This window comes from Dermacentor variabilis, chromosome 6 (assembly GCF_050947875.1).
Source record: "Dermacentor variabilis isolate Ectoservices chromosome 6, ASM5094787v1, whole genome shotgun sequence".
NCBI lineage: Eukaryota > Metazoa > Arthropoda > Arachnida > Ixodida > Ixodidae > Dermacentor > Dermacentor variabilis.
The window spans coordinates 103931660-103958794 of record NC_134573.1 but is presented as its reverse complement, the minus strand read 5'-3'; the positions used below and the strand labels follow the sequence as shown (position 1 = coordinate 103958794).

The 27135-nt window shown below is 44.6% G+C and overlaps 5 non-coding genes across 5 annotated transcripts; all 5 read right to left on the bottom strand.

The window, feature by feature from the left end:
* Positions 1-2703: 2703 nt before the first annotated feature.
* TRNAS-AGA (transfer RNA serine (anticodon AGA)) lies at positions 2704-2785 on the bottom strand. Its single transcript has one exon. It is a non-coding gene; the product is annotated as a tRNA-Ser (tRNA).
* A 1348-nt stretch (positions 2786-4133) lies between these two features.
* Positions 4134-4205, bottom strand: TRNAM-CAU (transfer RNA methionine (anticodon CAU)). The gene has a single exon. It is a non-coding gene; the product is annotated as a tRNA-Met (tRNA).
* A 5485-nt stretch (positions 4206-9690) lies between these two features.
* TRNAM-CAU (transfer RNA methionine (anticodon CAU)) lies at positions 9691-9762 on the bottom strand. Its single transcript has one exon. It is a non-coding gene; the product is annotated as a tRNA-Met (tRNA).
* A 7686-nt stretch (positions 9763-17448) lies between these two features.
* Positions 17449-17520, bottom strand: TRNAM-CAU (transfer RNA methionine (anticodon CAU)). The gene has a single exon. It is a non-coding gene; the product is annotated as a tRNA-Met (tRNA).
* An 8542-nt stretch (positions 17521-26062) lies between these two features.
* TRNAM-CAU (transfer RNA methionine (anticodon CAU)) lies at positions 26063-26134 on the bottom strand. Its single transcript has one exon. It is a non-coding gene; the product is annotated as a tRNA-Met (tRNA).
* Between the last annotated feature and the right edge of the window lie 1001 nt (positions 26135-27135).

The window sequence follows — 27135 nt, the reverse complement described above, 5'->3', positions numbered from 1 at the left end:
AAGCTTTGGGGTAGCCTATTCAAGAAATGCGCAAATGACATTTTAGACATCTCTTTTAAAAATTGCGTAAAATGATGTTACTGTACCTTGAAACCCTAAAGAAACTCCGGCAAACCTGAGCGCGTCCTAAATAATTTACTGCAATGAATTATCAACGAGCCAATTTACCGAACATACCGTTGTCGCTTATGCAAATTTCTTAGGTATATTGTGGGCGGGTAATTTACTAATACAGCTAAATGTTATTTTTCTCTTTAGTGTCCTTACCGAGAGAAGCTAAAGAGAAAGGCTAAATAAGTTAGACCGTTATATTATTGTTCACATACAGTGTTTTCTTTCGTTTAGTTTCAAACGTTTTGTAGTTAATAAAAATAAATGAAGGCAACACTTCCTTATTTTGAATGTCCCGTCGTAACCGCCGCATCGCCACTTCATTGTGGCATATCGCAGATTTTTGTGTCGCTTTTTTTTTATTTGGAGCGTCTTAGCGTGCAGGACAGCTTGTCAAATTTCGCTATGCTCTGAGTCCTTGCGCTCAGAAAGAAATGTAAATATGTTGTAATGCGTGCTTTATATGGACAGAAAAGTGTCACTCAGATCCGGACGAGCTATCGTATTTGGTTGCGTTTCTTCCTGTGATCGTCGTTACGAATTGCCAGTTAAATCGATTTATCACGTCGTTTTGGAAACATGCGTGAAATAATGTCACGTTGTGTGGACTGCCATTTCCGAACCTGTCCTAACACTTTCAACTCTTCAAAAGAGAGCAAACAGATTGGCTGCATGCTGCATCTATTTGCAGGATCCATACGCGTATGTCTACGTAGTCTTTGGTATGAATACAATCTATAGAAGAGACTGCAGTAGATCAACTGGAAGAAAGAAAAAAGTAACTCGATCTACCCGTTAGGGCAAGCCATGACAACCGCAAAAACTTCTGGGAAGGGTGTCGGCACTCGGCTTTAATGAAGTTGAAGATCAGTCCAGGCGTAACAGAAATCTAATCTGCCGTGGCATTCCCTAGTGCCGTGATCCCTGGGAAGAGTCCGAGATGCAGATTATACGTTGTTTAAAGGACGCTCATCGCCCACTGCTTGACTGAGTGATTGAACGCACCCATCGCTTGCGTTCCGTTTCACCTCATAGATGTTGCCCAATAACCGAATAAGCGTTCAAACTCCTAGCTAGAAGTTTAAAGATGATGAACTGTCTGTGAGAAGCAAATTTAAAGAAAAAAATATTAATCTCAGTAAAGATGTCTCACAGCCACCCGAGAGGTCCGTAAAAAGTTAACAAACTGTACAGGGTGCCCCAACTGTCATGCACCAAGATTTAAATATATGTAACCACCACCTAGCTGGACAAAAACAAGGAAATGTTGTTGCTGTTGATTGTAGAAAGAATATTTTGTTTTGCATTCAGCCTAATTGCATAGTTAGCCTTAATGAATTAGAATAATGAAGTCTAATAATGTCTTCATAAACTTAGAAACTGTTTTCGTGAAAGTTCATTGCGATGGAGTGCGTTACTTTATCAAAAAAAAAATTAAGTATGAAGGCCACAGTGGCGCGTCTACGGTCTACGTTGCGATTGGTTCCCCGTCCTTGCCGCATGTGCGTTTTCGCGCAGAAGTTCAGCCCTCCAAACATCGAAAAATCGCACGCACGAAGGGTCCGATGGCTCATTTGCCGCCACTGCGAATTCGAAAGTGCGAAAATGCAGTCAAATTCGCACTATGTGAAATGGTCTTTACTTGTGTACGTCAGTTTTGCTTGCCAATGCGACCAAAATAAAAAGCGAGGTAAACGCGAGAGTAATGTCATTTTGTATTATTCGTTATAGCTCTGTAGCCCCGTAATATTACAAATAAAGTATTACCCTGTTTGTGTTGAGTTTCAAATGATGTCACTCGCACGTTCGTTTAATTTCCGCACAGTGAAAACACCGTGTGGTGTTGCGCTTTTGCTAGAGCAGCTCTCGTAAATTTTGTAACTTAGTTTATTCAACTACCGTGTTGAACAGCAGGATATGCAGACGCGCAGCACGTTTTAGCGTGAGCAAAATTAGTGAACTAGATACTGAGCGAAAGAAAGAAAGAAAGAAAGAAAGAAAGAAAGAAAGAGAGAAAGGAAGAAAGAAAGAAAGAAATCCCGGGCAAGCTCGATGCCAGAAATTACGCCCCGAAATAAGTTGGTGAATGTTCATCTGTAAAAATATACTCACCGGAAAAGAAAAATAACTTTCGGGTGGAAATAAAAAAAAAACTAAATAAGTAGGCCGAATTATGGGAAACTAAAAGCCATACCTTACTACTGTTTTATTTCTCATTTATTTCTTTACCTAAATCACGAGCAACACGGTGTTTGTAATGCATTTGGCGTCGCTAATAGTATTTTTTGGCCCCAATGCACGACACCATTTGCCTGTCGATACGGCTATATTCTCGCCAATTCTGTGAAAGAGAATAATAATAATGAAATTAAAAAATAAAGAAAGTCATACTAGCGCAAGCGAAAGTAACACGGCATAACAGACTCGCCATAAGTTAGATATTTCTGTGAACTGAAATGCAGCCTGCAGGAATGCTCGGAGATTTTTATTTTTACTTTCTCTTAAAAAGGAAATGCGCCGCTTTCCAAATCATTCACAATAGCGGCAGCATAATTGAAGATTTAACAACTGAATAAAAGAATAATAACACTGCGCAGTCGACAGGATTCGAACCTGTGCGGGGAGACCCCAATGGATTTCTAGTCCATCGCCTTAACCACTCGGCCACGACTGCAGCACTTCAAGTCTACAGGTATTTTTTAAACGCCTCGTGTCCATATATACGTGGACTAGACGTGTAGCCTCGCATGGCGACCTTCTTTGCGACGAAATCATCCTTTATGCGACAAAACAAACGCTGACAATTTCTGCAGCAGTAAAATGGTGGCATTTCGCAGCTGAGAATGTATTTTCCGTGCAACGATAGCTAAAGCGTCTACGCTCGACCTCATTTCTCAAGCTGTCTGGAACAATGGGCTTTCGTGTGTGCTACATTTTCACAGAGAAAGTATCGATGACAACCGTCTTAGAAAAGTAACTCACGCGGAAGTTTTCAATCTGTGTGAACGAAGCAACCGCAACCCGTGCACGGAGCCTCTCTAAAATTAGCATATTTCCGCTTTATTTCAGAATTTACACCTTACCTTTCCTTACAATTTCTCTAAAGCTTCTTTTTTCTCCCTTCCTCTGTTTAACCACTGGCCTCTTGGTTCATCGCCCGTTATGTAGTGGTAAACGCCACAATATATTGAGGAGCAAGCGACAATGAAAGGACGTATGAAGCGTACGTAAGTTATTGGACTTCAAAAGTAACTCTGCGATGAAATAATTGAATTGTCGTTGTTTTTAACATACGGTAATCATTGTGATATAAATATAGTGCGTTTCACGACGTGAAGCAGCGCAGGCCTACGTAGCCCCCTTTAGCAGCTGCATGAGTAACGAAGAAAGAATACTCATCGGCGCCTTTATTTACCGTCAGGGAAAGTCGAACCAGTGTTCAACTTTCACTACAACATCACCCAACACGAAAACGTGCGGAAGAGCCAAAGAAATTAAATTGAATTCTTGAATTTCGCGTGACGAAACCACAATCTGATTATGATCGAGGCAAGCCGTAGTAGCGGGGCTTCGGATTAATTTTGAGCTCAAGGTTTTCTTTAAGGCACGTCCAGTGCACGGTGCACGGGTGTTTCTGCATTTCTGCATCTCGAATGCGGCCGCCGTGGCCGCGATCGAACCCGCGACCTCGAGCTATATAGAGGTAAGCCACAGCAACTCGGCTCCCGCGTCGGGTAGAGAGCCAAACAAAGCTGTCGGCCTTAAAACCCGTAACTCGGAGACTTACCGGCGGTTTTGTGGCTGCCGGCGCTGGACGCCCCGATTTCGGTGTGCGTAATATATTACCACTTCTTTACAAGCAAGTCATTTTACGCGAGTCTTGTTCAGTAAATTTCGGGTGCTTGGTTCGGCTTATCCGAGTTTAACTGAAAACAAAAAGCAAACGACAGATATAGAAGAGCATATTCACTACAGTCCATGCGAAAATTTATATATAGGATGCAAAAAAAAAAAATAAAAAGTAGCAGAGCGTGGCTTCGATCCACGGACCTCTGGGTTATGGGCCCAGCACGCTTCCACTGCGCCACTCTGCTGAGCACGTTTCGCGTAATATGTAGTAGCCATTTGACCGTGGAGCCCACATCGGTGTCGCTCGTGCAGATTGATCAGAGTCGACCAGAGTCCTTCAGGCAAGGACAACGTGAACCGGTCGCTAATGGCGTCCGCCTGCCGCTGCTCCATCAGAGAGGAGAGAGAAAAAAAAAAAAGGTTACGAAAGCAGATTCGTAGTCTCGTCGAGCAACGTGTGACAGTTCTTGTGATATAGCTACAGGGCAATGCTATGCGCGTGTGGCGTCAGCATCTATGCAGTTAAATTCGTGGCGTCTTTCTTGTTTTTTCAGTTGTCACATCTATTTCCCTTTTTTTTTTCCGTATGAATAAAAGATATGTTTTTTACCCAGAAACTATAATCTAATTTCTGCCCACTTCTTCTGTAATCCACTTGAATAAAATATGATTCGAAGGATTTGAAGATATCTCCCCCCCTCCCCCCCGAAAAGTAAAGTAACATAACAATGTCAAAATATCAGACTTCTCGAAAAGATCTAATCCGCAAACCAACCGTACTATTACGAGAAAAACGTATTTTACAAAATACTGGATGATACAAATTCATTTTTCTTCGCGATATTTGTACATTTAAAGGGACACTAAGGGTTACTACGAAGTCAAGTTAAAGTGATAAAGCAATGCTCTAGAACGTCTAAGGCGTCAATATAATCGCGAACAGAGCTTTAGTAACAGAGAAATTGAGGTAAATGCATGACACGATTTGAGACCCCCCAGCGACACACCGGTACTAGCCCGATGACGAAGGCACTCCTCATCATAATTTATGTCGCTAGTACTCAACTACTCGTATTAAAAAGATAATTTCATTAGGTTATAAGACGGAAGAAAATGCTACTTGTCTACTTCTGTTCAATTCTAAGAAAAAATAACATTTTGGCGTTACCGTTCAGTAGTACGGGTGGTCGAAAGGTTTCGTTTTCGCTCGAGTCTGCGCGCTGGACTCGGCGCTGCCCGCGCTTTGGAGTTTCAGTCGTTTCGTTGTCGCGTCGTGCTGCGCTGGTTCTGCTGGCTCGCGAAACTTGCATTGGGAACAAGCAGCGAGAATGCCACGTCTATGTGATGTCGTGGGATGCGCGAGCGGTCCGCGGAACTTGGCCAAAGGCAGTTGCAGCGGCGAATGCAACGTTACTTATCACTGTGTGCCAACGAGTGAACCTCTCCGTTCGAAGTGGTTAAGTGCCGTACATCTGCCACAGCGCGCTGGCGAAGAACCGAAAAATCGCATAGTGTGTTCGCTGCACTTTCGTCCAGAGGATTACGAGTTCGACGCCGACTTACTGAAGTCGTGTGGAGTGCCCTTCGAAGCAATGCTTTCCCGTAACGCTGTTCCGTCGGTCTTGCCTGCATTCTCCGAACCGCAAGAACAACTGCAGGTCGAAGACGGGGCAGTGAGTGCGGCATTTGGCTTTCACGAAGGAAAAGCTACAAATGTGCGAATATGTACAGCCATGACATACAGTTGACGTCGTAGTAGTAGGCAACGACGCCGGCAGCGCGAGCCCTGAGCTGCATGTCACGTTCATCAGTGCTTAAATCGCTAAAGTCGAACCCAGCATCGCGGCGAGCCAATGCGTCGTTGTCAGGGTCGTCCATTGCAACGAGCGTCAAAGTTGGCGTCATAAAATAAAGAAGCAGCTTATCGTCGCGCGCTTTCCCTTCCGCGAGCCACCATAGTTCCGCTTTCGCGCTGCTGTTGGCTCTGTCTTGGCTCTTTTTCTGGCCGCGCGTTTGCGTTTTGCGCAGAAAAGCCGTAGCGCCGTCTGCGGGAGCCGTTTTACTCACTGACGGCACAACGTCATTATGAGACCATGCCGTCACTACTCCTCGATCGGAGGGCGGGCGATTTGAACTGCGCTAAAGGTATGCGGACGCTTCAGGACGCATTTTCTCTTAAAATAAGTCTCTTCTCGCATGAAACAAGCGTTTCGAGGTTTCTGAGGTGGTATTTCAACAGTTCACGTAATATTAACGTTCAGTGTCCCTTTAATAAGGCATTTGATTTAGTAAATCATTCTGCGGTTTTTCATTCGTGTAGAAACACTGACCTGCACTAAAGCATACGGTGTGAGCATCGTGAATGTCACTTTGTGATATTTTTTTATTTGTATGCGATTCGGCCGTCAAATGCATTCCGTATTGGTTTATGACTGCAGATCCGATAGGGGATTATTCTGATAGGCTTCGGGGCAGCCCATTCAAGGAATCCTGAATGACATTTTAGACATCTCTTTCTTTTTGCGCAAAATGATATTACTGGAATTTGAAGCCCTAAAAACACACCGACCAACCTGAGAGCGTCCTAAATAGTTTACTGCAAGGAATTATCCACAAGCCAGTTTCAGTTCCATTTCCCAGTTGGTATTTATGTGTCGTGACGCCATGATACAGAATGTGGTCACGTGGGAGAAGCACGTGACGAGGTTTGGGCACTCGCCCCGTCTCGCTGGATGTGTGTAGCCAATGAGGTTCTGATGACAGCTAAAGATACAGTCTTTTCATCGATCATTTGGCATCATGTGAGCTCATATGTAGACGATGAGGTTAGCCCGCTTCGTGATTGGTCTCAAGTAAATAGCAACCTTGTTTCAGTCCCTTTAATTGTTGCAGTAGTAACTCGAGCTCTTCCGCATCGTAATGATTCGTAATAATGGTACTGAAATTGCAAGAACATGCAAATATCTTGAGATTAGGCTGTAATGCATGCTTCAGATGTCATTCAGATCCGGACGAGCTTATCTAATGGGTTGCGTTTCTTCCTGTGATCGTCGTTATGAATTGTGAGTTAAATTGATTTATCACGCCGTTTTCGAAGCATGCGTGAAATAATGTCACGCTGTGTGGACTGCCATTTTCGAAGCTGTCCTAACACTTCAAACTCTTCAAAAAAGAGCAAACAGATTGGCTGCATGCTACAGTTATTTGCAGGATCCATGCGCGGAAATATATTATACAGCGGAATCATGGTGACGTCGACCTTCTCTTTGAATGCAGATTATATGCATTCAAATATTTTGTTCGCGTGTGTCTAAAATTTTCAGAACTAGTTTCATACTTATTGATAATTTTAAATGATTTTTTTGAGGGGCATCAAAGAGAAACAGCAAGCCAGTTTAGAGTTATAAAGTATTGCGTCAAAACTTTACCTGAGTTAATTTCGCGGCGAAAGGTTCATTACTAGGAGAGAGAATGAAGGTGACAGTTCCATATTTTTTTTTAATTTCGCGCCGAAATTGCAGTGCGATTGGTGCGGAGACTTCAAGGTGGCTCTGGAAGAAAGAAAAAAAAATAACTCCATCGACCCATTATAGCAAGCCATGACAACCGCAATGACTTCTGCGAAGGGTTTCGGCACTCGGCTTTAATGAAGTTGAAGATCAGACCAGTTGTAACAGAAATATAACCTTCCGCGGTATTCCCAACTGCCATAAATCCCGGTAAGAGCGTGATAGGCAGATTAGACGCTTTTTAAACGATACGCATCACCCTCTGCCTGACTGAGCATCGCCTGGGTTCCTTTTCACTCATAGATGCGGCCCAATAGCCGAATAATCGTTCAATCTCCTAGCTCGAAGATTAAAGATAATGTACTATCTTTGAGAAGGAAATGGAAAGAAAAAAGTCGCAGTTTCGTCCTAAAGGTGAAGCACTGATTGTGATGGTAAATAAGTTAGCTATACGAAGTATGGATAGTAGTTTTCTCTGCCGTATAAATTTGTAAACACAAAGCGAACTTCAAATATATTGTGACACGCTGACGAAGAAGATGTTTTAATCATCGTTGGGAGAAGACGATGTTCTGGTCTTCGCGCGCTGTCTACCATCTTGTCAGCTGCTATAATTATTGTAAATAATTCTGTAAATACATGTCTGACTGTTTTTAACCTCGTAAGAATATTAACTATAAACTGCGCCCTCTTCTTGGCATTTTTCTAGATGGGTTTAGTATCCGAAGTGTACAAAGTACCCGGAACACGTTTATGAGCAAGGGAACCTATTGGGAAATGTATTACTGTTACTATACCATCAACCGCAAGCTGAGCGCCACCCGCCTTGCTGTAACCGTAACTGTATAACCGGCTTTCTAACAGGAAGAAACGATTTTTTTAGATCCGCTAGACACTCTCCTAACAACAATGTGGCGGGATTCGACGATGTGCAGAGTAACAATCCCTGCGCTACAATTATCCTCCATGACGTCAAGGTTTACACGAAACGCATTATATTTCTATCGCAGTGTAAACATCACTTCGAGCTATCGTACATTAAAGATAACGGCAATTCAATGAAATGACTGTCGAGTTATACTTTTATAGTTATAGTCCAATTCGTTTCAATTCGTCAAATGCGCAGTATTCATTCTTTCTTTTTTGTTAGACCTTTGATTAATTATATGCACTCGGTTGTTGGAGTGATCCGGAAAGTAGCGGATTAACGAAAAATGAAAATCCCGTAGTATTGCTGCAGGCTGCATTTTAGTTCGCATAAAGATACTTAGGTAGTGAGAGTGTGGTGCACATGGGTGCAGTGTTACTTCTGTCTATGCTATTATGAGAAACCTTTTTCTCTTCACAGAATTAGCAAGAGTAGCCGTAGACATGGGAAGGCTTTGCACCTTGGGGCCAGAAATATTGAAGAGACTCAGAATACATTTTGAGGACAATGTATTTCGTGATTTAAATAATGAAAGTAAGTAACGCGCCACTGTGAGAAAAGACAATTGATACGAACGTTTAACACACTTCTTAAATCCGCCCGATTCCTCGGTCGATGGTTATGGACCGCATAGTATTAGCGTAGTAGTTGCAGCGGTAGGATTTACGTAATGAACTATATTGCCACATGGTGTGGCGGAGCAAGGGACTGAAGAAGAGGAGAACGAAGTTCGCCTCGGCATCGCGCGTCGCCGCTTACGCTTTCGTAAAGTGCAACCGCCTGTCTCTTCATTCAGCTTGTATACTCCAGCAGGGTATACACGACAATATAAATCCGGCAATATGTAGTTTTTGACGCCCCTAAAACACAGTGTACTTATTTCGCACTTTATTTTCAACTAAAAAATAAGTTTTTTTTTCTACGACTAATTTATCGCTTTAAGCGTACCATTTTCTTTTCGTCCTTTTCTTTTTGGCAGTGAATATTTAGTTCACTAACATTGTTCATGCTGAAACGTGCTGCGTATCTGCAGATTATGCATTTCAACACTGTAGTATCACCCTGCACACGGAATGACAAGGTTTACGAGGACTGGACCAGCAAATGCGCAACGCTACCTGGTGTAATTTCCCTCTGAAGAAATTACGAGTGGCTGCATTTGATATTCAAGCACAAACTAAATAATGCTTTATTGTACTATTACGCGGGTGCAGAACTCTAACGAATAATATAGGAGTACAGTGCAGTGAGAAAACTTTGACAGGGTGTTAAAAAAAATGTAAAAATAAACAGTAGCAGAGCGTGGTTTCGATCCACGGACCTCTGGGTTATGGGCCCAGCACGCTTCCACTGCGCCACTCTGCTGGTTATGGTACGCGTAATACGTAGTAGCCATCTGTATTTCCTGCAAATTGATTCAGAGTCGACCAGAGTCCTTTGCGCAAGGACGGCCTGAACCGGTCGTTCATAGCGTACGCCTGCCGCTGTGCCATTAGAAGAGGAACAAGAAGAAAAAATAAGGTTACGTAAGCCGATTGCCAGCCTGAGTGAGCAACCTGTGACAGCTGTTCCTGTAATGAAGCTTTGTGCCCATGTTTATACGACTGTAACTTTGGCATCTATCCAGTAAGTATGCCATGTCCTTTTTTTTTTTTTGCCTTCAACTTGCATATTTCAAGCAGGAATAGCGGATGTGTCTGTTAAGAAATAACTGTCACTTAATTTCTGCCCACATAATTCTGCCATCCAATTGAAGAAAGTATTGTTAGTAGGATTCGAAGAGGGTTCTTTTGTTTTTATCCCGCTAGCATAACATAACATTGCCGAGCTGTTAGACTTCCCGAAGGGAAAATCTGCTAATCCACAGAATCAAGTTTAATATTACAAAGAAAACCTTCATTTTAGAAAAAAAAACATATTTGATCAAATATATAAAGGTTTTCCCTTGCTATTTGTCCATATAGTATGGGAGTTTGATTTAGTAAGTCATGATGCGGTGACTCATTCGAATAGAAAGCATGCAATGTGCTTGATGTCGCTTTAACATATTGTCTATCTATATGCAGGTCAGCCGTCAAATGCATTCCGTATTTATTAATGTATATATAGAGATCTGATGCGTGATTACTTCTGTCGTCATTATCTTTCCCCTTTTTGCGTTAAACGAATTCCTCGACCACGAAGCCGCAAAGAAGTACTGGCATCGCCCTAAATAATTTGCTCTCACGCACTTTCCACAAGGCACTTTCGGTTTGGTTTCATAGGAAGTGTATATCATGACGTCGTGATGCTGAAGGTGGTCACGTGGGAGCAGGATGTCACGAGGTATGGGCATTCGGCCCGGCTCGCTCGACGTGTGTAGGCCAATGTCGTTCTCGTGTAACTAAAGATGCCTTTTCCTATACAGTTTCACAGCAGGTGAGCTGTTCAGAAACAGGCTCGGCGATGCTCTCTGCACGCTTCGTGATTGGTCGGACGCAAACGTCAGCATTTTAAATTGGTCATTTAAATTATTACGGTAACTCAACTATATTCTAGGGTTCTACGTGCCTAAAACACCATTTGATTGTGAGGCACCTCGTGTATTGAGGGACTCCGGAGCGATTTCGACCACCCGTGGAGTTCTTTAACGTATATATATATATATATATATATATATATATATATATATATATATATATATATATATATATATATATATATATATATATAATAGGGAGCAGTGGGGCTGTGGCTAGGAGAGAGACAACGACGACGAGAAAGAACAACCTTGTTTCGGTGCTCGGTCGGCTACACTACCTCTCGCTGCTCCAACGTTCTAGTCGCGAACGCTTACTGTTCAAAGTGCTTCGCGACATTTTCCATGGCGCACCCATGACAATCGGCCTATCTGTTATTCGTGTGGCCTACCTGGGCATGTAGCACGGCTTTGCCGCCGGCGTGGATGGTATCCTTCGGATTCTCCGAGAGCACAAAGTAACGGTTTCGACTCTCCGTCCCGTTCGGCTCCTGCCGCTCAGCCCTTCGAAGCCTCGTCTCCTCTTTCCCGACCCTTCAATACCCGTCGGTCTCCGTCTCCCCGTCGGCGTTCTCTGTCGCCGCTTATCCGTCGTCCTGAAGCTATCCGAGAGGAAAACTAAGGACCGCAGTTCCGGAGGCAAGAACTGCGATCTCAGCGAACTCCTCAAGACCTCATTTATTTCCTGCGAGCGTCCTTGAAGTTTATGCAGAAGACATTGCCGTTCATGCGCTTGTAGACACGGGAGCAGCAACATCAGTGATTTCGGACCAGCTTCGTCTTACCCTTAGAAAAGTCGCGACGACTTATTCAGCCATTTCATTATGTACAGCAAGCGCTGCGCCGATTGAACCCTTAGGGAAGTGTACAGTGCGTGTTGTTATAAGCGGCGCTTTATACCATATTGAGTTCGTTGTTCTGCCTCGCTGCTCCCATGCCATGATTTTAGGCTGGGACTTTCTGTCCTCTCATCATGCCGTTATCGATTGTGGCCGTGCTGAACTCGCGCTGTCGCCATTCGGCACCAACGTTTTTGAAGATACTGATGACACTTCCAGTCGTGTGTTCGTCACCGCCGACACCGAGATTCCTCCATACTCTGCCGCACTTGTACCCGTTTCCTGCGTTGGGCTTTCCGACTCCACAGTTCTTTTCACGCCGTCTAAGCTTGTTGCTCGCCGCCATCCTTTCTTGCTTCCTTTTGCCCTTCTTGCCATTCGACAAGGTTCGAGCGCACTTTATGTATCCAACCTGTTTCCTTGCCCTGCTAGGCTGCTCCACAATGAGTGTCTTGGTTATGCCGACGAAATCGAACCAAGCTTCCTTTACGATGTGCCTGACGACCCGGCTTCTCCTCCGGTTGACGCTCTGGCCCTTCAAGTTTCTCCTCCCACGCCGCCATGTGACCCAACATTTTACCAGAGTATTGATCCCAACCTCACTCCAGCGTAGCACGCCCAGATCGTCCATCTTCTAGACCGCTTTCGCACGTCATTCGACCTACAACAATCTCGCTTAGGCCGTACTTCCACTGTTGTCCATCACATCGACACCGGCAACCATGCGCCTTTACGCCACAGGCCGTATCGTGTATCCGCCACGGAGCGTAGCGTGATCGCTGAGCAGGTTGCAGACATGCTCCAACGCGGTGTCATACAACCTTCGCACAGTCCCTGGGCTTCTCCTGTAGTGCTGGTAAAAAAGAAAGATGGCACAATTCGCTTTTGCGTGGACTACCGGCGACTTAATAAGATCACACGCAAGGACGTTTATCCGCTACCCCGTATTGACGACGCGCTAGACTGCCTCCAAGGCGCTGAATTCTACTCATCCTTAGACTTACGATCCGGGTACTGGCAAGTGCCAGTGGCTGAGTCAGACCGTCCGAAAACGGCCTTCATCACACCTGACGGTTTATTCGAATTCACCGTGATGCCATTTGGCCTGTGTAATGCGCCTGCCACATTTGAAAGAATGATGGACAACATCTTGCGCGGCCTCAAATGGCAGATATGCCTGTGTTATCTGGACGACATCGTTATCTTTTCACCGGACTTCCCTTCCCACTTACTTCGACTTGAACGCGTCCTAAAGTGCATCGCCGATGCTGGCCTCCAGCTTAACTTGAAGAAGTGTCACTTCGCTGCCCGGCAGCTGGTCATCCTCGGCCATGTCGTGTCGAAAGAAGGTGTACTTCCTGATCCGGCGAAACTACAAGCTGTTGCCCAGTTTCCCCGACCAACGACTTTGAAAGAACTGCGCAGCTTCATTGGATTAGCGTCATACTTTCGCCGTTTCATCCGCAATTTTGCCACTATAATAGCACCTTTAACGCAGCTTCTTAATGGTGGCCACAACCTTTCAACCTGGTCACCGGATTGCGATGTCGCCTTCACAAAGCTGCGTCGTCTCTTGACGTCACCACCAATCCTGCGCCATTTCGAGCCCAGTGCTCCAACTGAAATACACACGGATGCCAGTGGCGTTGGCCTTGGGGCCGTTCTCGCTCAGAGAAAGGCTGGCTTCGATGAGTACGTCGTTGCCTTCGCCAGTCGTGCACTCACTAAACCTGAATTGAACTATTCTGTCACAGAAAAGGAGTGCCTGGCTATAATTTGGGCCATAACCAAATTCCGTCCGTATCTTTATGGCCGCCCGTTTGATGTCATAACTGATCACCATTCGCTGTGCTGGCTGTCATCCTTAAAAGAACCGTCCGGTCGTCTTGCTCGATGGGCCCTTCGACTGCAGGAGTATGACATTCGCGTACTGTATCGTTCTGGCCGAAAACATTCGGATGCGGATGCCTTGTCTCGTTCGCCACTAACAGACGAGGCTAGCTTCCCGAACGCCTCATTGTCCGAGTCTTCCCTTGCTGCCACGGACATTCTTCTGGAGCAGAAGAAAGACCCATGGATTGTGTCCATGCTGCGTTTTTTGTCCAGCCCATCGACACCCACTAACAATCGCGCATTACGTCGCCAAGCGCATCACTTCTCCATTCGCGACGGGCTCCTGTACCGTCGCAACTACCTCCCGGACGGCCGCAAATGGTTGCTTGTCATCCCGCGACACTTGCGTTCGGATATTTGCGCAGCGTTCCACGACGATCCCCAATGCGCGCATGCAGGGGTACTGAGGACATACGCGCGTCTACGCCTTCGTTACTACTGGCGGGGGATGTATCGATTCATTCATCATTATGTCCGCTCCTGTTTGGTTTGCCAACGCCGTAAAGATCCCCCTCGTCGTTCAACCACTCCATTGCAGCCTTTGCCTTGCCCAGCACGTGCTTTTGATCGAGTCGGCATCGACATTTATGGACCTCTGCCCACCACATCCGATGGCAATCGCTGGGTAATCGTGGCCATCGACCATCTTACGCGCTATGCGGAAACTTCCCCTTTGTCCAGCGCTTCTGCACGTGACGTCGCCTGGTTTCTCCTGCGCCACATCATCCTTCGTCACGGAGCTCCCAGGGAATTACTCAGTGACAGAGGCCGCGTCTTCCTGTCCGACGTCATCGAGGCTCTCCTCAAAGAATGCCGCATCATTCATCGCACCACTACTGCGTATCATCCGCAGACTAATGGCATGACCGAGCGCTTTAATCGCACTCTTGGTGACATGCTGGCCATGTACGTTGCATCCGACCAAACCAAATGGGACCATGTTCTACCTTTTCTGACCTACGCTTACAACACCGCCACGCAGACTACCACGGGATTTTCGCCCTTCTTTCTCCTGTACGGACGTGAACCTTTTTCCACAATGGATACTATCCTTCCGTACCGTCACTCAGAGCGGAAAGCGCGACGTCCGGAGCGAGAGCTCGGCGCGTAGAAAGCCGCTGTTTGCGCAGCTCCTCATAGCTCTGGCAAAGCGTTATGATGTCGTTGACCGTATGAGGATTCCTTGCCAAGAGCATCTGGAAGGCGTCGTCTTCTATGCCTTTCAAGATATTCTTGACCTTGTTATCTTCGGTCATATCTGGGTCTACACGCCGGCAGATGTCAACTACATCTTCAATGTAGCTCGTAAAAGTTTCGCCCTTTTGTTGGGCACGACAGCGAAGCTGTTGTTCAGCCCGAAGTTTGCGCACAGCAGGGCGACCGAATACTTCTTGAAGTGTCGTTCGGAATGCTGACCAGGTGGAAAAGTCAGCCTCATGGTTGCGGAACCAAAGATGGGCGACCCCGGAAAGGTAGAATGGGACGTAGCCAAGCTTGTCAGCTTCAGACCATTTGTTGTGGGCACTCACTCGGTTGTATGACGACAGCCAGTCCTCTACGTCATGATCGTCAGTTCCATTGAATATGGGAGGATCCCGTTGGCGTGGCGCACCAGGACAGACGACTGGAGGCGGTGCCATGGGTGGCGCGGTAGGGCTAGTCTCCTCAGGCATGGGAGATGTGACAGGGATCGTGCGGCTGCGGAGTTCCAGGATGGCAATAAGTCCAGCACCTCCACCAAATGTCGCGAAGCACTTTGAACAGTAAGCGTTCGCGACTAGAACGTTGGAGCAGCGAGAGGTAGTGTAGCCGACCGAGCACCGAAACAAGGTTGTTCTTTCTCGACGTCGTTGTCTCTCTCCTAGCCACAGCCCCACTGCTCCCTATTTTACAGTACAATATATATATATATATATATATATATATATATATATATATATATATATATATATATATACACGCACGGCGCACGCGCGCTTTTGTTTCACCCTCATCGAAATGCGGCCACCGGGATTCGATCCCGCGACTTCGGGCTTACAGCAGCGCAACACCACATAGCCACAACGCCACCACGTCGGGTGCACTACAACTTCGTAATAATGGTAGCGAAGTTGCGAAAACATTTAAATGCATTGGGATCGTGTTCTGGTGGCATGCTTTAGATGGACAGAAAAGTGTCACTCAGATACAACTAACAGCGACACCAGCTAACATATTGGGCTGCATTTCTTCCTGTGATCGTCGTTATGAATTGCCACTTAAATTGATTTATCACCCTGTTTCCGAAGCATGCGAGAAGTAAAGTCGCATTACGTGAAACCGCCATTTTCGATGCTGTCGTAACACTTTCTACGCTTCAAAAGAGAGCAAACAGACCAGCTGCGTGCTGCAGCTATTTGCAGATCCATACGCGGAAATATTTTCTACAGCAGAATCGTAGTCACGCCGAGCGTCTATTTGAATGCAGAATATATGCATTCAAATATTTTGTTCATGTGTGTCTGCGAATTTGAGAGCTGTTTCTATACTTACTCGTAAATATAAACCTTGTTTAAAGGGGAACGAAAGACAAATATTAAACGATGTCATGGTTATATCTTGTCAAAACATGATTCTATATAATTTCGCAGCAAACGATTGATTATACTAGGAGAGAAAAGAAAGGTTAAGCTTGCATATTTTTAATATTTCGCGACGCCATACAGCACCGGTAAATCGGTGTGGTGTCGTGAATTTCAAACTATTTTTTCGCATTTTGGTCTTTGTGGTGCAGTAAAGCTTATTCCGATTTGCGAACTTCAGTCTATCACTCGTTTAGAATACGATGCAGTCCTTCTTTACTGATAAACAATAAGCTTGGTCCTAGCAGACACCATAGTAATTCATGACGTCACGGCAAAGTATGCGCACTTGCAGAGGAAGAATGCAGGTTTGCAGGATCACTAAGGTGACAAAATGCTGAGAACGTGTGCAAGCTAGGTCGTTCCGGGTTGCCCGAGGCCTATGCTAATACATAACCTGGTTCCCATTCAAAAGTAGCGGTATCAACACGCTCTGAAACGTGCAGCGGAAAGCGGTTAAATTTATTTTTAACTGTTATCAACGCCCGGATAAGCCGACAGAATTGTTATGTAGTGCAGGATTACCTACACTTCAAAGTCGTGCTAAACTTCATCGCCCAATCTCTTCATATTTATTACGGCTCAACTGCTTTGAGATATACTACACAGGATACGTTGAGACTTAGAAAACAAGACAAACGTAGACCTCAGACATGATATCACACTTCAAGAATATTCGTGCAACAAAACACATCTTATTATTATTTTTTTCTGCCCTAGATCCATGCGAGAATGGAATGGTTTCGACTGCCTTATAGCAAACCAGCATACAATAGATGACTTTCTAGAACTAGTACAAAAAAAAAAAAACAGTTTAGTTTACATGTACTGATGAGCTTGTAAGCGTATCGTATTTATGTATTTCCTATCCTTGTATACGAATTTTTTCCTAATGACGTACCTCTAATCATTATATTTGCGTTTACTGTTGTATTTATTCTCCAACTTATAAAGTTTTTACGCCTGTATTATGCGAACGACTACGCTAACACTAGTACTACGGATTATGCATGCCTTCTCCTCCTTCTTTTCTGTTTGCATTTTAGCCAATTGTTATCTTACCTGCCCTGACTATTGCTTTTATGTGTATGCTCATTACAAATCCCCACTCCTGTAATAACCGCGGCACAGGATTGACAACATGAAGAAGTAAATAAATAAAATAATGAAAAGAAAAACGTAGCAGAGCGTGGTTTCGATCCACGGACCTCTGGGTTATGGGCCCAGCACGCTTCCACTGCGCCACTCTGCTGAGCCGAGTGCGTGCGAGTTCTAGTAACTATTTGATCACCGATCACATAGGGGCGTCTCCATACAAACTGTCAGGGGCTTGTTTGGTTCTTTAGACGCTTAATTTACAAATACGGCTAAACTAATTTTTAAAGAGGTTCTTAGAAACGCTAATTGAGTTATACCGCTAAATTATTATTTACAGTATATATTTTTCCCCGTGGCACGTCCTTGAGCCCATTCAGGAGGGCAGGAGGGAGGGTCGTTGAACCCCCCTAGTTGCATTTTAAGTTGACATGCAAGCTTTGAAATGTGGGAATAAATGTCACTTGCATATTCGATTACGTCATTTCTGTTCCCTAGTGCCCGAACAACCATCAGCTACAAACACAAGACGTTTCATGTAACCCACTGCTGCTACCTTTTTTGCGTGTATTAGGCTGAAAAGGATTTGTCATTAACAAAGAAAAATTAGGCGAAACTTTCCTGTTTTGGATTTCGCGTCGTCATCACAACGCCGCCAGTTCATCGTGACATCACGGATTTCTTTTGTCACTTCTTTTTATTAGGAGCGTTTAGCGCGCAGGACAACACGTCGAATTTAGCTATGCATTATTGAGTGAGCAGACGCGTCAAAATCAACGAGGTCACCGCATGTTAGTGTGGGAATTTCAGGGTGAAATTGCCACCAGTTTGGTGTAAATAGTTACGGGCGACTCAGCACACCAGCAGAAGCCAGTCTGGTGCGTGTGTCGTGTCTCGTGCGTTTGGGTGTCACGTGGTGCCCGCTGACGTCAAATGCCGCACCTATGCGGGGAGGTTTCTATTGTGCTTCGCGTCATGTACTTCCTTTCATCGACAAAGGGATAACCAGTTTAAGTTAAGCGCAGTGCAGTGGCATGAAGTGATGCCCGCTGAAGTCAAGTGCCGCACCTTTGAGTTGTCTATCAAGTCATCCGAAGGAATGGTTCTGTGCTCTCGAGGCGAAGAGGACCTCCTCGCCCAGCCAAAGAGACGCCCTTTTAAAAGAATACAGGGGGCTTCCGCATTGAGGAGGACAATGAATTCGCCGCCTGAGGGACTAGGGACGTTTTAGGGGCGCCGATGCAATACGAGCGGCACCGCCATGTGCATTTTCTTTTCTGGCATTCTTGCTTCACCCAATACATGCATAAATTGTTAAGTTTCCGCAAAAGCCGAGTCTCGCCTATGCCCGGCCACCTGGTCTTCTGACGCCTATGACAGTTTAAACCCCACCACTCACGCGTGGATGGAGGGGCTTTAATGACAATCATCTCTCGGTTATCATCGGTCGCCAACCACGCACATCACATAACGTCGAACGACGAAGGCAAGGTTAGAGGTTTCGACGTCGTAACAACATATGATATCTATAAACGAGATTGGTGTAATGCACGTAAATATGTGTGACGTTGCCTGATATTCACATTCACTTTATTTCAACGCCATTGATGTCTAGGTCCTGAGGTGTTAAGACTCTCCGAATATGGCATGGCTACAGCTTTTCTAATTTGTGGAGTCTTGACGTAGACAAAAAAGAAACAGCGCGAAAGGTAACATTCTATATCAGCGATTTGTAGATATTGTATCATAAAAGCCAACAAACACTGACACCAAGGACAACATAGGGGAAATTACCTTTGCTTAGTAAATGAAATAAAGAAACGATATGTTGCCGGAAATTAAAGTGGATGAAAAAACAACTTGCCGCAGGTGGGAACCGAACCCACAACCTTCGCATTTCGCGTGCGATGCTCCACCAATTGAGCTACCGCGGCGCCGTTTTGCCATCCACTTTCTTGGTTATTTATGTCTCCTAGTAGAACCCTGGGAGTGTTAGCCAGCGCCACAACTCACAGACCTTGGCGGCGGACGTGGAACGTCCTTTTTGCCGTAGGCGTCACGAGAACGTGATCTTTTTGGGTGAAGGCAAATGGTCAATAAACCCACATATGCTACCTGAAGGCATCAATGTTGCCGGATTCGAGACCCTCGTTATGCAATAAACGAGAAGGAAGGGGTTTAACCGAGGGACGAGATTTTTCGCGAAATGCGAACCTTCGCGACCTTACAACCCACAGCCTTCGAGAAATGCTATCGAAGGTTGTGGGTTCGGTTCCCACCTGCGGCAAGTTGTTCTTTCTTCCACTTTAATTTCCAATAATTTATCGTTCCTTTATTTCATTTATTAAGCACAAGTAACTTCCCCTATGTTGTCCTTGGTGTCAGTGTTTGTTGGCTTTTATGACTAATAAAAATCGAGCCCCTCAGTTAAACCCCTTCCTTCTCGTTTGTAGATATTTGTGGAAGTGCGTTCCATAATATGGCATCGCTGAACGCCACGATTCTCTGTACATATACATTGTGGCATGGTGGTAAGTTAATAAATTTGTCAGTAGCTAGCTGCCCTCGTATTTCGTGCTGCATGGAAAATTAAATATTGCGATGTGTAGTGAGTTATTAAAACGTATTGTTGCATTAACTCCCTGAGCAACTTTGACTTTATACGCCTCACTGAACGGCCTAACTCGAAGCAATTGAAACGGAATATGAATAGAATTTCTTGATAGGAAAGACAGAGAGGTAGACGTGAGCTAGTACGCTCTATAGTCTGCTACTCTGCACTGGGGAAGAGGGAAGGGGAGTGAAAGTTTTATGATGGATGATGATGATAAGAGAAGTGGTGAGTGCTTATGTACATGAGACAGTTGTCTCGCTAGAGCCGCTCGTCGAACTTGGTGTCCTGCAACAACTTCAACAATACTTTTGTTGCACGCATTGAAATTGCAGTGTCAGGCCATGGGCCGAGGATAGCTTCCTCCGACAGTGGTTGCCTGCCAACGCTGGCTAGGAAACTGTCTAACGTCCTTCGCTCCAGCATATATGCTGGGCAGTTGCACAGTACGTGTTGCAGTGTTTTGGACATCTGGCAGTGTTCCCAATCAGGGCTGTTCGATTGGCCGATGAAGTGTGCGTAGCGACGGGTGAAAGCAACGCCGAGCCGGATCAGTATGTTTAGAAACGGTAACTGTTCATAGCGCCCGTTTTTGAAGATCGACGACAGGTTCTACATAGGCTTTGTACCTATACTACCCCCAAAAAAGGCTCTGTATAAACGCAAAGTGTCCGTAAAACATGAAGGTCAAAACATTGACGGACTTTTAACAATACATGACAACCATATGCGCCAATTTTGAACATACATTACCGATTGGATATTTGCAGAGCATATCCGATTAAAATCAAACTCCTAGATACTTGTAGCGGCATACTCTGCTCAACCGGACATTATTCAAAAATACAGAGAGGGAGTCGCAATTCGTTTACTTCCCCCTGGAATGGAAGACTACAAAATTGGTTTTGTCGATGTGAAATGTAAGCTGATTTTGCATGAACCATTTCACGACACGATCGAGTTCTTGATTTATTTTGCCCTGCAGTTCTTCAATAGTGTCCCCCACAAAATTAAAGCGGTAACATCCGTGTATAATAAAACTTCAGAGCACGTTAACACCGCCGGAAGATCGTTGAGGTGTAGGGAGAAGAAGACGGGCTCGAGGACTGAGCTTTGCGGAACGCCCATCGAAACGCTTGCTGGGGCTTACATAAAACTGTTAATTACAACATACTGCTTCTGCTCCGAGAGATAACTAATTAACGGAACCAATATTCTCCCCCTAAAACCGTAAGTATACAGTTTCTGCAATAATATGATATGATTAACCGTATCAAATGTTTTTTTTTTCAGTTATATAAATACAACAACAGAAATCCTAATATCACCTAATGCGGTATTAAAAATTGTGTAAGTGCAAGAACTGCAGATGATGTGGATCTATGAGGATGAAACCCATGCTGACGCTGACTAGGACAAATAATATTATGATTGCCTAAAAATTCCTGCCCCCATGCGTGTGCAAATTATTTTCTCAAAGTATTAAATATGCTCAGATCAGATATTGGTCTATATAATTGCTGGGGGCAGAAAGATCTCCTTCCTTATAGATTGGCACTTCTTTTGCTACTTTGAGGGCGTCAGGGTATTTTTCCGCTTACAAGGAATGATTAAACACATGCAACAGATGAGTACCTAATATATCTTTATCTTTCAATACCCTGAAGGGAATGCCGCCTTATTCACAGAAAGGTTTTTCACTACCGTTACAACATCCACCAACTCTATATCATGCATCGCGAAGCTATCACTAACAGGTTGCACGGAGGGTTCATGAGCGGGAGGAAACTGCGCTGATATTACGTGACAACCCCACGTTAGAAAAGTAGTCACTAAAAGCGTCTGCTGTAGCTTGATCAACTAGTTCGGGCAATACAGGCTTGTTTGACCGATTGCCGATTACATCACTTACAATAGTCCGTATTTCTTGCTTGTTTCCGTCGCCCCGCTGTACCATCGAGGAGTAATATCGTTTTGTTTTTTTCTGTTTCCGCATGAGAGAAACTGATTTATTCCTGAAGCATTTAACTTGGCTCAAGTAATAGGAGCCTGTGTTCCTCCCATTTGTGGTACCACTTATCTTTTTCTTTCAACACAAATACAATTTCAACTGTCATCCAGGGACAGATGGGCTTACTGTAATTGTAACGCGTTATCGGAATTCCGCCGTTAGATTAATCAGATTTCTAACGGTTTCTTCAAATTTCAGATATTCAATGTCAACGTCACTGTCATACAAAACGTAAAAATCAGTTTGCTCAAGGTGTCTGCGAAGAAGATCATAATCAACGTTCGTACGCATACGTTCAACGGGCGACTTCAGTCTGGGTGGATTGGTTTGCATAGTAAGAAAAATAGGTAAATCATGAGCTATTACATCAGAGTAAGTTCCAGCGCACACCCCAGTATCTATATTGCATAGAGCGTGATTTAATAAGATGCTAACCGTGTCTTTAAGGCGAGTAGGCTCTCTGAGAATATTGGGTAAGCCAAATGACTGGAGAAGTAGCATGTAACTGTTTTGCGCATCACAAGCTAAATCAATACTAAGGTTACCAACCATAACGATAATACTACCAAATCTTCGTGATAGTTCTCCCAAAGTAAACTCAATCCGGCTCAGAAAAGGCGCCATCAACGAGTCAGGAGGTCGGCAAACCAGACCAAGAATTGTTGCTCTCACCTCAATCCACGGCGGTTATCCACTACGGGGCGTTGGCCAAGAAGCCGGCAGTTAAAGGCCAGAAGGGAGAGAGAACTTAGGAGAAAGTTAGGCAGGGTAAAGCAGAAGTTATGCAAATGATACGGAAATAAATAACATTTAGAGAGATTGAGTTGGAATTTCTTCGGTCCCGCAAATTGAAAACTTTGGCGTGAGTTTCTTATTCTGCGATTGTCATTGATACTTCACGAACGCTCCCCTGGAACTGAAGTAGAAGGCGCACGCCTTATCTAACGGAATCTGCATCCACACCTGCAAAATGGCACCACTTCACTGCTAACATTTTTTCCAGCGTTGGTTTTGCCATGGAAGCCACCACACTATCGGTGACTTCGTTGCGAAGAAAGTGGGTCGCCGTGGAAGGCCACGTGTGCGCCTCGTTCCCCGAAGACACGAGGCGTTTAAAAACAGCTGAAGACCATCGGCCACTGGAAAAACCATCCGAGTACGTTTGCACATATGCGCTGGACAGTCACGCCGGCGAAGTACCTAGAGGTGCCGCTTGAGCATTACCGTGACGCCGTCGATTACTGGAATGCCGAAACTGAAAGGGTTCGTGAGTGTACACTTAAACGGGGAGGCCGCAATTTGCTCGTGCGACAGTGTGCAACCTGCTTGCCGTTGCCAAAATTTCTTACGTGCTCCAAGCGTTGTGCATGTCAAGGGCTCACATACAACGTTTACACAGAGTATACTCGCAGTGTTTGAATGGGGTTCAAGCTGGGAGCGCACCAGTCGCACACTCTAAGAACAGTTTACACCCTTTGGCTTGCCCCTTCTGCCACACAAAAATAATCATCATCTGCCTTGATGCGTTTCCTTTCTTTATCGCTGCAAGCCCGGAACTTTCCAGTGACGAACGGCACGCGTGTTATAAGAAGGGGCACTCCAAAGGGTGTGAACTGTTCTATGCAGATAACGTGCGTGCCATTCGTTACTGGAAAGTTCTGGGCTCGCAGCGATAAAGAAAGGAAAAGCATCAAGGCAGATGACGATTATTTTTGTGCGGCAGAAGGGGCAAGCCAAAGGGTGTAAACTGTTCTTAGAGTGCACTAATCTCTTTTGTTCGGTTAAAAGTAGAGGATTAGGTCAGGCACATTTGTTCATTAGGCAGGTTGTGTCGACGTTTGTTTACTTAAGGGACCAAAATGACCCATTTTTATTAACTGCGTTTCAAACAAGGCTGAGCGAAGCTATACCTGAATTCATTATATCGTCACATCGGTGCAGTCAAGGCAAAGTGCGTGGTTTCCTAAAAGAGGTAGTCTGGGCTTTTCAGCTGTTAAAGGTTCGGCTTTCCATGGAATACTTAAGTAAGGTACCACGAAAGCGCTTATGTAAGGACCTCATAGACACAATGTTGCCGGTGCCATTGTATCGCTCGATGTTCTGCATTGGACCTGAAAAGGACGTGCTAAAGAGAGTAAAACAAATGCCAGTACGCCCGTCGGTAAAGTCTTTCATTTTCCAGCTCCACACGAAAACTTTACCTGTGAAACCGTGGCTAGATGAAAAAGGACTTTCCGTGCCTTGGAGCGTCAACTGTTTACTATGCGGGAAACCCGAAACAGTTGAACACATTTTTCTTGACTGCTGGGATGCTGTGTTCCATTGGGACATGGTACAGAGAACGCTAAAGAAGGACTTGCCGATTACACCATATGGGATTCGTTTCTTGCCTACTTAAATGAAGACAAAGTACCGTATCACATGTTCATGCTGGTGTTCTTACATAGCTTATGGAAAACGAGAATGGCCTTGAGACATGCCGAAATAAAGGTCCGGACTGCTAGAGAATACTTCATTAAAAGGAAAATCAGACATTCACCCGTTCGTAGCAATTGCTACAAAGGAAACTCACACGGGTTCCTCGAAAGAAAGGCCTCATAGTTGAAGAAAAATCCGTCCTGGTCCGGGACTCGAACCCCGGACCACCGCCTTTCCGGGGCAGCCGCTCTACCATCTGAGCTAACCAGGCAGCTAGCAGATGGCAGGGCGAAGTCGAATTTGTCGACAACACTAAGCAAAGGCAAGAGTTTTCCTTTCATTTTCCATTTCAGTTTTCATTTTCCCTTTATTCATTACTTCTCTCCACCTTGCGGGTCTCCGCAGAGCTACTACGTCAGAATACTTCATTGAAAGCATTTGTTATATTAAGGAAATGTATAATTTGCAAAAAGGAAAACCAACATGGCTCTGTGTGATGACTGAGCTTGCGATTTTCAAGTTTTTAGCCTTGTGACCGCCAACCAATGGCAGAGATTTTTGTCGTGACTGTTGTGTATTGTTAAAATGTATTGTTTAGTATGTTGCCATGTCGGTAATAAAGACAAAATAATTTAGTAGTGGCCGAGTGGTTAAGGGGATGGGCTAGGAATATATTGGGGTCTTCCCCGCACAGGTTCGAATTCTGTCGATCGGGCAGGGTTCTTTTTTCTGTGAAATTTTTGATTAATTATATGCAGTCTGTTGTGGGAGTGATCCAGAAAGTAGCGGATTAAAAAAAAATGAAAATACCGTAGTATATGCAGGCTGCATTTTAGTTCGCATAAGTATACTTAGGTATTGAGACGGTGGTGTGCCGTATTGCTTCCGTCCACGGTATTATGAAAAACCTTCTTTCTTTTTCCTTCACAAAACTAGCGAGAATAGCCGTAGACAGGGGTAGGCTTTGCACCTTGGGGCCAGAAATATTGCAGAGACGCAGAATACATTTCGAGGACAGTGGTTTTCGCGATTTGAATAATGAAAGTAAGTAGCGCGCCATTGTTGGAAAAGACAATTGATACGTACGTTTGCCACACTTCTCAAATCCTGCCGATTCCTTGGTCGATCGTCATGGACCGCATATAGTATATAGCATAGTAGTTGCAGCGGTAGGATTTACGTGATAAACTATATAAATCAGGTAATACGCAGTTTTTTAGCCCCAAAACACAGTGCACTTATTTCAGATTTTATTTCCAACTAAAAATTAGTTTTTTTTTGTCTGTGAGGAATTTCTCGCGTTAAGCGTACCATTTTTTTCCCGTCTTTTTTCTTTTTGGCAGTGGACATTTAGTTTACTGACTTTGTTGATGCAGAAACGTGTTGCGTATCTGCAGGTTCTGCGTTTCAACACTGTACTATCACCCTGCACACAGAATAACAACGTTTCCGAGAACTGGGCCAGGAAATGCGTAACGCCGCACGGTGATATTCACTCCGAAAAAATTATGACTGACTGCATTTGATATTCAGGCACAAATCACATGATACTTTAATGTACTATTACGTGGGTGCAGAAGTCTAACAAATAATACAGGAGCGCACTGCAGTGGGAAAACTTGGAGTGAGTGTAACAAAAAAAGCAAAAAAAAAAAAAGCTAGCAGAGCGTGGTTTCGATCCACGGACCTCTGGGTTATGGGCCCAGCACGCTTCCACTGCGCCACTCTGCTGAGTACGGTGCTCGTCATACGTAGAAGCAATTTGATCGTTGAGCACATATCGGTGTGTCGCATGCAGATTGATTCAGCGTCGACCAGAGTCCTTCAAGTAGGGTGGCTTGAAGTACAGCGTGAACCGGTCGCTAATGGCGTCCGCCTGCCGCTGCTCCATTAGGTGAAAAAAAAAAAACGAAAAAAAAAAACACACAAAGAAAACTTGCGAAAGCAGATTCGCAGCCTCGTCGAGCAATCTGTAAGAGCGGCTTTTGTGATATAGCTACAGGGCTATGTTATGCGACTGTGGCCTCGGCATGTGCACGGTTAAATTCGTCGCGGTTTTCTCTTTCTTTCTTTTAAACTGTCACCTTCCTCTTCCTGTAGGAATAAAGGATGTGTTTGGTACTCTGAAACTATGACCTAATTTTTGTCCGATTTCCTTGTAATCCACACGAATAAAATATTATTAGAAGGATTCGAAAAGGTCTTCCCCCTCCCTCTTCTCCCCATTACCCCCCTAAATATACCATAACAATGTCGAAATGTCGGAATTCCTGAAAAAAAAACGAAATCCGTAAAACTAACCATATTAGTGCGAGAAAAAGGTATCTTACAAAATATTCCATCATATAAATTAATGTCTTTCCCCATATTTGTACATCTAACACTTCGCTACCGTGAAAAAAAGAAGCAGGAAATTGTACCAAATTTACCCGAAATATTTATTTCGCTCAGATTGTAGAGCTTTTTCTTCGGAATAAAAGCGCATGAATATTTCAATTCAGTGGCACGCCACCACGTCCGGTGCACTACATCTCCGTAATAATGGTAGCGAAGTTGCGAAAACATTTAAATGCATTGGGGTCGTGTTCTGGTCGCATGCTTTAGATTGACAGAAAAGTGTCACTCAGATACAGCTAACAGCGACACCAGCTAACATATTGGGCTGCATTTCTTCCGGTGATTGTCGTTATGAATTGCCACTTAAAATGATCTATCATGCTGTTTTCGAAGCA